At 47.2% G+C, this 12,725-nt stretch overlaps 1 protein-coding gene across 3 annotated transcripts in view; it reads left to right on the forward strand.

Moving 5' to 3' along the window:
- GALNT9 (polypeptide N-acetylgalactosaminyltransferase 9) overlaps positions 1–12,725 on the forward strand; it is a 100,199-nt gene that overhangs the window by 21,269 nt on the left and 66,205 nt on the right. Inside the window, exon 1 of one of the 3 annotated variants that reach the window (XM_065851775.2) lies at positions 7,677–7,701. The exons of the other annotated variants lie outside the window; for them this stretch is intronic. The gene's annotated coding sequence lies outside the window, so the exon portion shown is untranslated. Of the gene's footprint in view, positions 1–7,676; positions 7,702–12,725 lie in introns of those variants that run through there. 3 annotated transcript variants of the gene reach the window in all.

A 12,725-nucleotide genomic window follows, 5' to 3' on the forward strand; every position in this document is an offset into this window, starting at 1 on the left:
TCATAAAAATCCATCATGGAATTATTCTGGGAAGAAAGTAGTCTGTAGTTACACAAATATTTGAGTTGTGTATCATATCTGGTCCAAAGACCCTTAAGATGAGCAGAGGAGTTATCCAAATGCAAGGCAGTCGGGTCTGACCTGGCCCGTTCTTGGCTGCCGCGGTCAGGCGGGTGATAAATGGGAATGAGAAATGCTAGATGAGAATGTTGTACCTGGAGATGCGAACGTGAAGGTCGTGGAGCGTGGCTCTGGCTCCGCAGCTTCAGGAGCGGAGCGCGCTTGCGGTGCAGTGGTATCGCACTCCGGATAACGCGCCTCCACTGTTCTACTCGCAAGCTTTGATGAGTCATTCGGAGGAGTTTTTGGACGTGGGCATTTTGGGAAGCTCGTAAGGCCGTGCTGCGCGATAACTGTCCGAGTTCCTGGGAGAACCGCCTTCCTCGGGCTGTTCTGACGCTTTGGAGGTGGTTCCAGTTGGGTCTGGGTGCTGGAACTGAAACGCTTGTCTCTGGATCCCTATGAGTCACAGGAAAACCCTTCAGATTGTATTTGCAATGAAAAATGAGCGAAAACTTGGAGAGGTAGAAGCTCTTATTATATGAGTAATTTTTTTAGTACCTATGGAATCTACATTAATGCCAAAAGATTTCTGCAGGATTATTTTTGTTACAAGGGAATTCATAATGCTTGAAATGGAGTTATTTTCCTCCCCTGTCACATAGGCACGTATCTAGCGTGACAAACCTTTCTCGTGTTAAGGACAGGCCCCAAGAGGAAGGGGTGAGGAAGCAGCACAGGTGTCCCTGCCACCCCCTGCCTTTTGGGGAACGACCACCCACTGCTGCCCGCTGCAGCACAAATTGTAACTGTGCTCCAGGAATAACGGATCAGACCCAGTCCTTCCCAATCGTGCATGAAGACAGAGGCGCTACAGCCTCACATGACACTAGATTTTGACTTTATCAAAGAGGAATTTTGCAGAAAAAGTCAGAACCTTAAGGAATTCCACTCATAGGTGGGGCAAAAGGCCCCAAACTTACAAAAGCTGCTTGTTTTACAGTGCGGCATCCTGGAAAACTGGGAAGTGTCAGCTGAGGAGCTGCTTTCAAACAGAAGCATCGTCCCTCAGGATAACAGCAATTCCCCTGTTCTTCCTGCTGCGCAGGCTGGATCGTGAGGAGTTGAACTAAACCGGTTGAACACCTGTAAATCTGGCATTTTCCAACTTTCTGTTACTTGACTGTGCAACTTAAATAACTTCTGGGGTTTCTTTACATGCAGGCCACATCCCCACACACGCACACATGCACTTGTCAAAAGCGCTTGCTGCGATGCATTATGCATACTTCTGAGAAAACTTAATGTGATCCCGGAGCTTCCATAAGGGCTAAATTGGCTTTTACAAGAAATTGTCACTGCTTGGTGAGGATCTTTAATTTAACTGATCTTCTTTGTGGAACTTGATGCCAAGTGCATTGTAGCAGTTCGGTGATAACAATAATACTAATACATGGATTCAGTCTGCTGGCTCTATCAGCCAGAGAAGATATTTCTTTGTGTTATGGTCATGGGTGTTTGTATTGAGAAAATTCAGCCCTGAAGAACACACTTATTAATGCTGAGGCAACTCAAGTCTTTAGCCATAAAAAGCAGAGGAATCTAGGTCTCAAGGAAATTACTTTCATTTATTCAGCTCTTTCATAGAGGTGAGCATCTTCGCAATAGACATTTCACAATAGCGGAGGAATTGCATCTCTAGGGCTCTGAAGTGTAATTAATGGTGAGCTCCACTCTATACCTAAGGAAAAGCTTTTTTAATTACCTATCAAAAAGGATTCTGGAATTGATCAAATAGGGCTATCGAGGGGGCAGGCTCGGTAAACAGACCTCTGATCTGTTCGTTCAAGGGTTTAATAGCAGTGGCCGGACAGCAGCCTTTCTGTAGGAGCTTGTCCTTCAGCGGCCGGTGGCTGCAGCCCCTGGAGAGCGCCGTTCGCTCACCTTGGACAGCGGCCCCTGCTTTGGCGGGGGAGCTCCCGGACCCGCCGGGGTGTCCGAGCCACCGCTCAGCAGCTCCGGAGCCAAACCCTGCATGTGTGCGTGCGAGCTCCGTGCTGCGGGAGCAGGATCCACACTGGATCTGTGCTGCGGTACTGGATCCGTGCTGTGGGAGCAGGATCTGCAGTGCGGGGGCAGGATCCGCGCTGGATCCGTGCTGTGGGAGCAGGATCTGTGCTGGATCCGTGCTGCGGGAACAGGATCTGTGGTGCGGGAGCAGGATCCGCGCTGGATCCACGCTGCGGGAGCAGGATCCGTGCTGTGGGAGCAGGATCTGTGGTGCGGGAGCAGGATCCACGCTGGATCCGTGCTACCAGAGCAGGATCTGCGGTGCGGGAGCAGGATCCGCACTGGATCCGCACTGCGGGAGCAGGATCCGTGCTGTGGGAGCAGGATCTGTGATGCGGGAGCAGGATCCACGCTGGATCTGTGCTGCGGGAGCAGGATCCACGCTGGATCCACACTGCGGGAGCAGGATCCACGCTGTGGGAGCAGGATCCATGCTGTGGGAGCAGGATCCGCGCTGGATCCACGCTGCAGGAGCAGGATCCGTGCTCTGCCGTGCGGTGCAGCCCTGGGCGCCGCTGGCGCTGCAGCCGCCGAGCAGATGGTTTTCAAAGAGCATCAGCTCTTGGGTCAGTGCGTCGGGGAGGCCGGACCCGGCGTCAGTTGATTTTCTCCTTGCGCTGCCTCCTGACCCACTTTTCGAATCCTCTGGGGACACGGGGTGCACCACTTAGAAAAAGAAAATGACACAAGAATCTCCGGATTGAAGCGGAATCAGAATTTCTGATCAGCAGAAAATGGCAACTAAAAAAAAAATACCTAAAAATATTTTTTTTGTCAGGCTGAACATCTGTGCAATGATTATTTAAACAAAATGTTTAGACCAATGAAACGTTTAGATTCCCACGAACAATCCAGTTCTAAAATACTCGATTTTCTGTCACGAACTTCTGCTGATACTTTCAGTTTAATGTCAGGTCACAGGAAACCAAACCATCAGCTGAAATTCAAAGTTTCCTTTTTGTCAGCTGACAGTGTTTCACAATCACAGGACAGGCACAATATTTGTATTTCGTTTAGGCTTCTCTTTTAATAGGAAACTTTTCAACTCTTTTTTGTACCCACTCAATAAATCTAAAAAATCCATGCTAAAATTCTGAAAATGCCATTTTGGCCACTCTGATTGCACAAGTGATGTGAGTCAAAGCAGAGAGAAGGAAAGACAGAAAATGGAGCAGACAGAGTTACCTCTGGGCAACAGATTGGGGTTGATTATTGGAGGGAAGTCGAGTAAGAGATGAAACCAACTGAAGTGTTTTAATTAAATTCCAAATCAACATCCAGATGTGGATTCTGAACAGCGCGGAGGGGCCGTGTGCCTACACGCGCTCTGGGGTTCTGTATGGTTCCCAGGATGGGTGTTTTCCTGGGGCTGCAGGTCCCTGCAAACAGCACCGATCCTCTGCACACGCAGTCTGTGCCGCAGCTGGTGACACAGCCCATGGGGCCGTGACGCGGCACAAGGAGCCGTGACACAGCCCACGGGGCCATGATGCAGCTCAAGGAACTGTGACACAGCCCACGGGGCCATGACGCAGCTCAAGGAGCCGTGACACAGCCCACGGGCCGTGCTCGATGCTGGGCTGCGTCTGTCTTGCCCGGGGGCAGAAGGAGCTGGTGTGGACTGAGCAGGTCCCTGCGCTGGTTCCTGTGTGCTGAGCTGGGCTCTGACCAGCGGGTGTTTGGTGCTGTGATTCTGACTCAGCTGGTTTGGGATATCGGTTGACGTATCGGTTGCTCGTACTGCAGCCTCTGGGCTGGCCGTGCTCATTCGTGTGTCCCTGTGCGTGCCAAGGGCTCACCACTGCATTTTGGGAAGTGTTTGTGATTTGGCTGTAAAGGGCTCGGACTGGACCTGTGTAAAGCCCACGAAGGAGGAGAAAAGTCCCCGTGTTCCCAGGCGCCGCCAGTCCGTGGGCCGTACTCCCCGTACTCACACCGCACCTCTGCAGGTGTCACTGAGACCTGCGGTTGTGACCTGTGCCTGTTTATGAAGGTCCTATAGGTCTCCCAGCTCTGCTGGAGTTCTGCTTGCTTTGCATAAATCGTGATTTCCTAATTGGATTGGGGGCTCAAGCATTTGTCTTCAAAACTTCAGGTCACCATTAGGTCTTTGAAACTTAAGTAAAGTTACATAATTGTTAAATTGCTCCAATGAGAAGACCGACTGAGGAACAGATAAATGCTGTGACTGTGTTTTCCAATAATAACTAACAAATATTGAGAAACTCTCCAACCAGTTTTGGAGGCCATCAGCACATCAGGAAGGTTCAGGGCTGCTTTTCCTTGGTGAGCAGCAGTAGGACAGGACCACGCGGTAAGACCGTGGGACCCCTTCTGCTCTGTTGTTTGTAGAGGTTGGTGGACCCCAGGCTCTGGGTGGACAATGCCCGTGTTTTCTGCAGGACGTGACCCCCCATGACCCCATGCTGTCTCCATAGCACCGCTGGACACCTGGCAATATCTCACAGTCATTCTGATATTCAATAGTTCTCTCTGACTTTTCCGATTAGCTATGTTATTGATTTCCTTTTGTTCAGTGCTAGCTAGGCTTTCCAATTAAGTAGTGACTTTAATTATACCACAAAACGTATAACATAGATCTTGATTATTAACATTGTCTCAAGGGACAATAAAAGCAGGACCAGCAAGGCTAAATTAAACAGAATCATAAAAATGAACAACCTTTTCCAAAACCCCACCTTATGTTCAAACGCAGTGATTTTCCTCTTGCTTCATTTTTGCAGTCTCTTTGTGTATATTAATTGTTAAAGACAAGTCCTGCATGACTGTCAGCACTAATAAATGTAGATTTAGTGAGGGCTGAATTTGACTAACTAGGGAGCATGAAGAATAACTGATTGCAATGTTGTGTTTAAATGCAGTAAGACTGGAAGCCATTCCCTGCAGTTCATCTGCACTGGAACGTACTCTGGAATACATGAGTTTACCTAAGGTGGGTCGCATAACATTGACTAAAAATTAGGCATTTAACTTAAGGGGATCAACTTGACTGCCTTTATAGTCAATGGAGAAGACAAGGTAGCATCGCTTAAGATGTATGGTGTGTTATGTCCTCTGAAGGTCTGTCCCTCAGGAGCCTAGGATGACCAGCTTACATAGGATTAGAGGTGACTCCAATCCAAAATGTTAAATGCTCCAAGGCACATAGAAACAAGGGGGAATTTCAGTATTAGCGACACACGTTGAAGGGTGTTCTGGCAGCAGGGGCAGCTTGGGCAGGGCCCCCACCCTGCAGCTCTGGGTACAGCACGGTTTCAGATGGGAGGAAAAGACAAGATGATTAGAAAAACTGCTTTGCATCCCTCAGTTTATCTTACAGACCATAAGACTAAACATGTGTCTCATGATCTGCACATTTACGGGTGCCTTAAACGTGGTTGCCTTTTTTTACAAAAAGTGTGCTTTAGAGGTGGTAGTAATCTTCTCACCCTGCAAACAGAGAGCCACGGTATTTTCATAGCGGAAGGAGTCTTTCTGTATTTCTTCCTTAAGAAGAGCGAGAACGTGTTGTCTTTAGTTGTGCATGCTGTTCTCTCACAGGGAAACTATCACTTCCAGGGAGGAAAGGGTATTCCTGTACATTTCTGAACTGTCATGTTATGTTACACTCCATTATATCACATTACAGGATAAAAAGAAGTAACAGAACAAGTCAGGCAATGAGTTCAGGGTGGTATTTCTTTTCCTTTCATGCTTCCTTACATGTATCTCTGTTACACTACATCTGATATCCTTGGAAGCAATTCTTCTAATGGTTTGACATGATGTTCCCCTTTTCTTTCTTAAAATGTGCATGCAAATCTAGTTCTGCTAACAACGTGAGATACATATTATCTCCAAATGCCTTCCTGGTGTAACTTTTTAAATTAGCTGGTTTTACTTCCTGTTTTATTTGGATAGGTTTCATGGTATAAGAAACTCAAGGTTTCAGGTCAAATAATATAAAGGTTTTTTTTAGTAGTTGTTGTTTGTGCCTCTGTGATAAAAACATGAAGAGACCAAAATGTCAAACAATTTATTCTTCTGTCCGCAATAAAACTGAGTTGTGAACTCTGAGTTGATGCAGTGTTTCATGGTAATAGCATCAGCTCCTGCTTGCTTTGCCTATGTCTCTTGTTTTGAGTGAATTTAGTGCTAATAAAAGTGAGAGACTCCTAAAACTGGCCAGAGCCAGAAGTACGTGAGCATTGCAGCCTAGTGAATGTAGCTCCCTGCCTTGGTTAGCGCGATTGAGATGCTTTCCAAGGTTTTGTTTCTCTGAAACAGCACCTGCCAGTTCACTCGTTTGACAGTTTAATGATGCTGAAGTATGGGCCTCTATTTTCTGTTCCTCCAGCTTTCTGAAACATTCTTGGCTTGTGTTGCATTGCCTCTCACCCTTCTGCTGCGGGCTGGGAAACAAAGCATGGTCAAAGCAGGTCACCTTGCCAGGTGCAGCTTCAGAGGAGATGCAGGGACACCTGCTTCCCGTGCAGTCTGTGCACTCCTTTCCCTGCGTTTTTACCAAACCAACCTTCTGTCTTAATATGAAATCATTGTGGAGCTGAGTATGTGCAATTTTGGCCTGCATCCTTTTGGCCACCAGAAATCCTGCAGCAGGTGAATGTTCCCACCTGCAGACTTCTCTCTTCTCTACCCGGCACAAAGACACATCTCCTAAATCTGAACTGAACAGAGAAAACGAGGACAGTGTTAGTCAGACATCAGGCACAATCCGAATCCCCTTGGTCTAAGGAGTGCACCTACAGCTGGTGGTGGTGTGGCTGGAGTCATTAGCGAGGCAGACAGGAGATCTCATCTCTTTGTGTTGCTGATGCACCAAGCTCCCTGTTTCTCAGCTTCTAGAAATGAACCCCTCTGGAGCTGCATTTTACCTGTGTGAGATGCCTTCAGGCTGTCAAATAGTTCCTTAATTAGTTTATTTTCTTCTTTGCTCCAAGGGATGAATATATTATGAATTCTGTGCTCCCAGACTTTGTTAGTCTGCGTTTATGTACTTTGCCTTCAGAAGGCCCAGAGCCGGGCTGGCCCCTGGGGTGGGATGAAACACCTCCCTGGCAGAGACCCAGCTCAGACTTAGCTAATGGTAGAATATTAATAGCAGCAATAATAATTAAAACAGTGCACTAAAATACCCGTGGGTGCTGTTGCTAAGCTAGACCGTACCCCTAAAATTCCACAGGAAAGGCATAAATTTGAGTGATTTCCACCCCCCAAATGAACGGTTGTTGCACTCAGCAGCTGGAGGAGCTTTCACCCCCCGCGGACGCGTCGCCAGGACATGTTCTCCCGCAGGGTCATGGTGCGGTTTACATTAAGCTCAAGATAAAGATGACATTGAAGCTTTGCTCCTGTATTTTCTACACTGCCTGAAAACAAATGCGTGACCTACAGCTAGTCCATTGGCTTCTTGCCTTGGTGTTATTAACCCGCGTGTACCCGAGAGGCGGGGAGTTTGTGCTCTGTTTGCTCGCAGAGGAGCGCTGGGCTCCTCGCCTGATGGATCTGGGATCTCGGGAAGCAGCGAGGGGAAGGTTTCTCTAAATTCAGGTTGGAGCAAATAGCGTGGATGAGAGAGGCTGAGCGTGTCTGTAGGTGAGGGAGGAGCAGGGCAGGGCTGTGCACACAGTGTAGTCTGCTGGGCAGAGCTAAAGGAATCGTCTCTCCCCTGCCCTTGGCTCACTCCAACCGCAGTCACGCCTGGGTGTGTTGCCTGGTCTAGGACGTGTGCCTGACTCCGCTCAGTGTGCGTGTGCTGACCTGTTTGTCTGAATTAGGGTATAAAAAAATCCCTATACATTGAAGTGTTTTGCTGCTATGGGGTGTGTGCCCTTTATATGAGCGTCGTACTAGGCAGTAAATGTGGCTGAATTTTTAAAAGCATCTTTGTTTCTAAATGTAACCAAAATTAAATTAAAATGCAAGCGTTTTCTGAAGTGCCCAAAATAATTAGAAGGTAGGAAACTGTTGTTACTATTTAACTTCTAAATGCATGAAATTGTTGAATACTGTGCCGTTCACCTCTAGCTAGCCTTTAATTTAAACAAAAGCTATAAAAGTGCAATTAGGCTCCAGTCCAATGAAGCACTTACATATGTACCTAGTTTTAAGTGTATGAGTAACCCCAGTGAAGTTAAGACTGGCTTAACTGCTTTACTCAATAGGACACTGAGTGAAGTAGTTATACAATGAAAAATTCCGCAAGTGTCACTGGGAAAGATGTGAAGAGGAGTCAAATCTTGATGGCACTTTAGGGTCTGACTGCTCTGAGTTTCCACAAAGCTGGTTTTGCCCAGGGCTTTGTCTGGCAGGGTCCCGATCCAAAGCCCATTTTGATCTCTGGACGGGCTCCATCACCTGTTGTTAAAGAGGCTGTTTGGTGGGCAGTTTCCTACCCCCGTCTCCTGAGGGAAATACCTACAGCCCATGAACCTTCATTTATCCTCTCTGCTTGACTCAGACGTGCCTTTTCTAAACACACTGCTGCCACCACCAGCCTCTCTGCTTGATCCCATAGAAAGCATCTAAACATCATGGATTTAATACTCCCATTTTCCGTGCTAAATCAATGTTTTTTATGCATTTGTTCTTGGAACACTGCTCTATTTCAACCATAACTCTTCCCACATACCATAAACTCGGTCTGTTTTCCCTCTGATAGAAATCGATCATTTAAAGCAGGAGGACAAATGCTGTGACGAGTGTTTAAACGTTTCAAGGCCATTCCTGGTTAGTCAGCTCAGGTTCGGCCTCACCGCGGTGCTGGGCTGCCCAGGGAGGCATCACCCTCCCGCCGATGCAGCTGTTTTGGGTGTAATTCGGCACTGCTGGCTGGATTTGGGCAGGCAGGGACAGGACGGGTCTGCTCAGTTCATGACTGAGCTCCCGTTTGCCTGTGTGCTCCTCCAACCCTCCTGTATTTGTACACAGGTAGAAAGAAACATTCTGCTGTGCAACTGGACTTGACCAGAGATTAAAGCTGGTCTGTGGAACACGCTGGAGCCCATTAAAGGAAGGAGCTTTTGCGAAATGTTGTTTAATGTCCTCCTGAGACCATAAAAAGCGCCGTTAGCTGAAGGAATAGTGGGAAGTGATTGCATTCCTCTATCCATCCCTCCGCACCAGCGCACTGCAACGTGACAGCAGAGCCGCAACGAAAGCCGTGAGGAGCTCCGCAGCTCTTACCTTGAGAAGGGTTTTATTGCCCTACGTTTCCAGATAACACCGGGATACTCAACCTGTGCCCAGCACCAGCAGCTCGAGCTGAGGGACCGAGATAGTCACTTAAACAAACGGACCTTCAATTTTGCACATTAAATACTTGCAGTAAATTTTTCGGTAGTCAAGGATAACTTTCTGTATTTACAGATTAGCTGAATAACAAATAGCTTCCAGGGCACAGCAAACTGGTTTGTGCAAAGGGAAAATGGTGAATTTACTCTTATACATTATTTATTGAAAATGAATCCTTTGATTTCCTCCACTCTACTATTTTTTCCTTAGTCTGGCGTGGACTTGGAATGCAATGAGACATTCCAAAAGAGGTAATATCTTAAAATATGTAATCCATGTTTGGATATCCGGGCTGTTACCTTTTCACTTCCTGCAGACATGCTGGGATTAATTCTCGCATTGCCATAAAGACCCTTTTTTTGGATCTTGATGCAGCACCGTGAGTGCTTCTGAACGGGAAACCTGCTGGAAATCGCTGCTGGAAATGCAGCTGATGGCGGACTTCACGTTGGCAGCTGGGGAACAACGCCCCTTGGTGACAGGAGCAAGAAGCCAAGTTTGGGAATGTACCCTAGAAAACATCTTCTGGCTTCTCGAATGGCTCTTTGTGAACCCTCCCCTGTTTGAAATAGGGGGTCTTGGTCTTGGTACCACACTGAGAGGAGAGAATGTTCTCTCTACCCCCCAGACAGCATCGTTCCCTGAATTAACGTTCGAAACGGTGCACAAGAGGTAATGTTTTCTGAATCTGTTTTGCTGGATAGAGCTTTGAATCAAAGCACAGCTGTTGTGAGTTGGCAAAATGCCTTTAGTTTTGCCTTTCTTTAGCGTCACCGCGTTGGTTTCACTGATGTTTCTGTTTCACTTTGCTTGGGGTTCAAAGAGCTCTCCAATCTCGAAGCAGAATTCTGTAGTTTTTTCACAACAACTCCTGTCTAGCTTTCACTTTAAAGGATGCAGGATAAATACCCAGTTGGAACAGGGACCGGGATCTTCCAGAAATCTTGAGAACCACTTGACAAAGCTAAATAAGCCATTAGTGTTTAATCACCTGCAATCAGGCGGAGTACATGTCACTTGGAATTTATTTGGGCTCTTCTTTAAATTTAAGTGCAGTACCGTTAAAAATCGAGTCGTATGGGGGCTATATTTTCTGTGGGGAATTTTGAGAGCGTTTGAAAGCAGATTGCAGCTTCTCCATTAATTTCCAGCCAGTCTGATGGTTGCGATGCTGCGCACACAGCCAGGGGCAGGTCTGAGGGGGACACTGGGGGACAGAGCGGGAACTTCTTACAGATGGCATTTCAAAACATATTAGTGACTCCAGTTGAGTTACCAAAAAAGCCAAATACCTTTTGCTACAGAAGGATCTGAACGTGAGCTTTCAGCCGTTGTTCATGCTAAGAAATGGGCTTGTTTTAAAAGTGATTTGAACTAGCTTTAGTATTTTTATATGTATAAATCAATAGGAGTATTAGACATGATGGCCTGTTTCTGTTGGTGTTTGCCTGAAGTAGCTCACTGAGATAAGGGCCCTTTTTGATGTGTGTGGCAGCTGCTTTTAACGAGTCTAATAACCCTAAATGTAAGTGTTAATATTTTTTACAAGTGGGACCATCATCCTTCTGCGTCTGTTAACCATGTGTATATATTGGGCCGTCAGTCGCTGATTGACACTTTTTGAGGCTTTCTACCATACATATAAACCGATTTGTCATAGAAGAGGGAGGAATTAAGGCAAATAGAGCAGCAAGCTTGTGAAACTGGGCTCGTGGTCCATGAAGCTGGGGTTCTGTAGTCTGTTGCTGCTGTTGTCCTGGATGGGTCGGCAGCTCCACCTGTGCGGGGAAGACGTTTGCGGCTGGTCACGTTTGCGCTGCTGTGCCAATGCGGAACAGGAGCGTAACGCTGGTTCATTTCTGCGTTTGAAGAGCCACCGTTACATCTGACACTGGCTGCAAAGCCTCAGTGGTTTTCTGGAGAGAGAAATCAGGTGTTGAACTGGCCACAAATGTAGTGATTTAGCTGTTGTAAATCGCCCATGCCCACAGAAGTCACAGCAGCATTTAGGTACTAAAAGCTAACCATGTATGTAAGATTACTCTGAGCCTTTGGTTTAACTGGGTTCAAAATACACATTGACCTGGTGATTGAAAGTAATATTTGTTAGCATTAATGAGCAAGGATTCAATAATCTTTTTCATATTTATCTTTGTCCTTTCATCGATCGCGTACCCAGTGCAGCACTGTTCCCCGCTGTGGCTGTAAAACACACCCAGACTGTTCCGCAGCTTTCAAGGTGTGGACGTGTTGGGGGTTTTTGTGCTAGAACTGCAGAGGAGGGTTCTCCGTGCCCAGCAATGGGCATCAGGTTTGTGAAGGAGAGAAACCCACAATCATCTCCGTCCAGTGGTCCATTGGAAAAACATATATTGTATTAAATACTTTAAAGATTCGTGAAGCAGCTTAATTCTGTTTGCATATCTTCCTGAAGGGTACAGCTGTCGGAAATCTCTAAATGCATTGCCTATTCCTTTTCCAAGCTCAGTATATTAAGGTCTACAAGCAAAACTCATTTTTGTAGTTTAGCAAGGATGCAGATGGGAGAGAGACAGGACAGAGTATGGATGGTTTTTCTTTCCCCAGCAACAGCCTGAGCTGCCCATGTGGCTGTAGCGTCAGTCCTTCCCAAAGAACAGGGCAACAGCCTGAGCTGCCCGTGTGGCTGTAACGTCAGTCCTTCCCAAAGAACAGGGCAACAGCCTGAGCTGCCCGTGTGGCTGTAACATCAGTCCTTCCCAAAGAACAGGGCAACAGCCTGAGCTGCCCGTGTGGCTGTAGCGTCAGTCCTTCCCAAAGAACAGGGCAACAGCCTGAGCTGCCCGTGTGGCTGTAACGTCAGTCCTTCCCAAAGAACAGGGCAACAGCCTGAGCTGCCCGTGTGGCTGTAGCATCAGTCCTTCCCAAAGAACAGGGCAACAGCCTGAGCTGCCCGTGTGGCTGTAGCATCAGTCCTTCCCAAAGAACAGGGCAACAGCCTGAGCTGCCTGTGTGGCTGTAGCGTCAGTCCTTCCCAAAGAACAGGACAACAGCCTGAGCTGCCCGTGTGGCTGTAACGTCAGTCCTTCCCAAAGAACAATGCGGCTCACCTGGACTGTAAGAGCAGCTCTGAGAAACTTCATGTCTCTGTTGGGTCAGGTACAAGTAGAGCAAATACAGCTATCAGGGAATGGAGGTTCAGACAAGAGAAAATTCCCTTCCCTTTGTTTCCTGCAGGCTCACAGGGCTGTGATGAGCAGGCTTCTGTGCAGCTGAGAAGCTTTTGTTTTCTTATGGTCCTA

Source organism: Patagioenas fasciata, chromosome 17 (assembly GCF_037038585.1).
Source record: "Patagioenas fasciata isolate bPatFas1 chromosome 17, bPatFas1.hap1, whole genome shotgun sequence".
Classification (NCBI taxonomy): Eukaryota; Metazoa; Chordata; class Aves; order Columbiformes; family Columbidae; genus Patagioenas; species Patagioenas fasciata.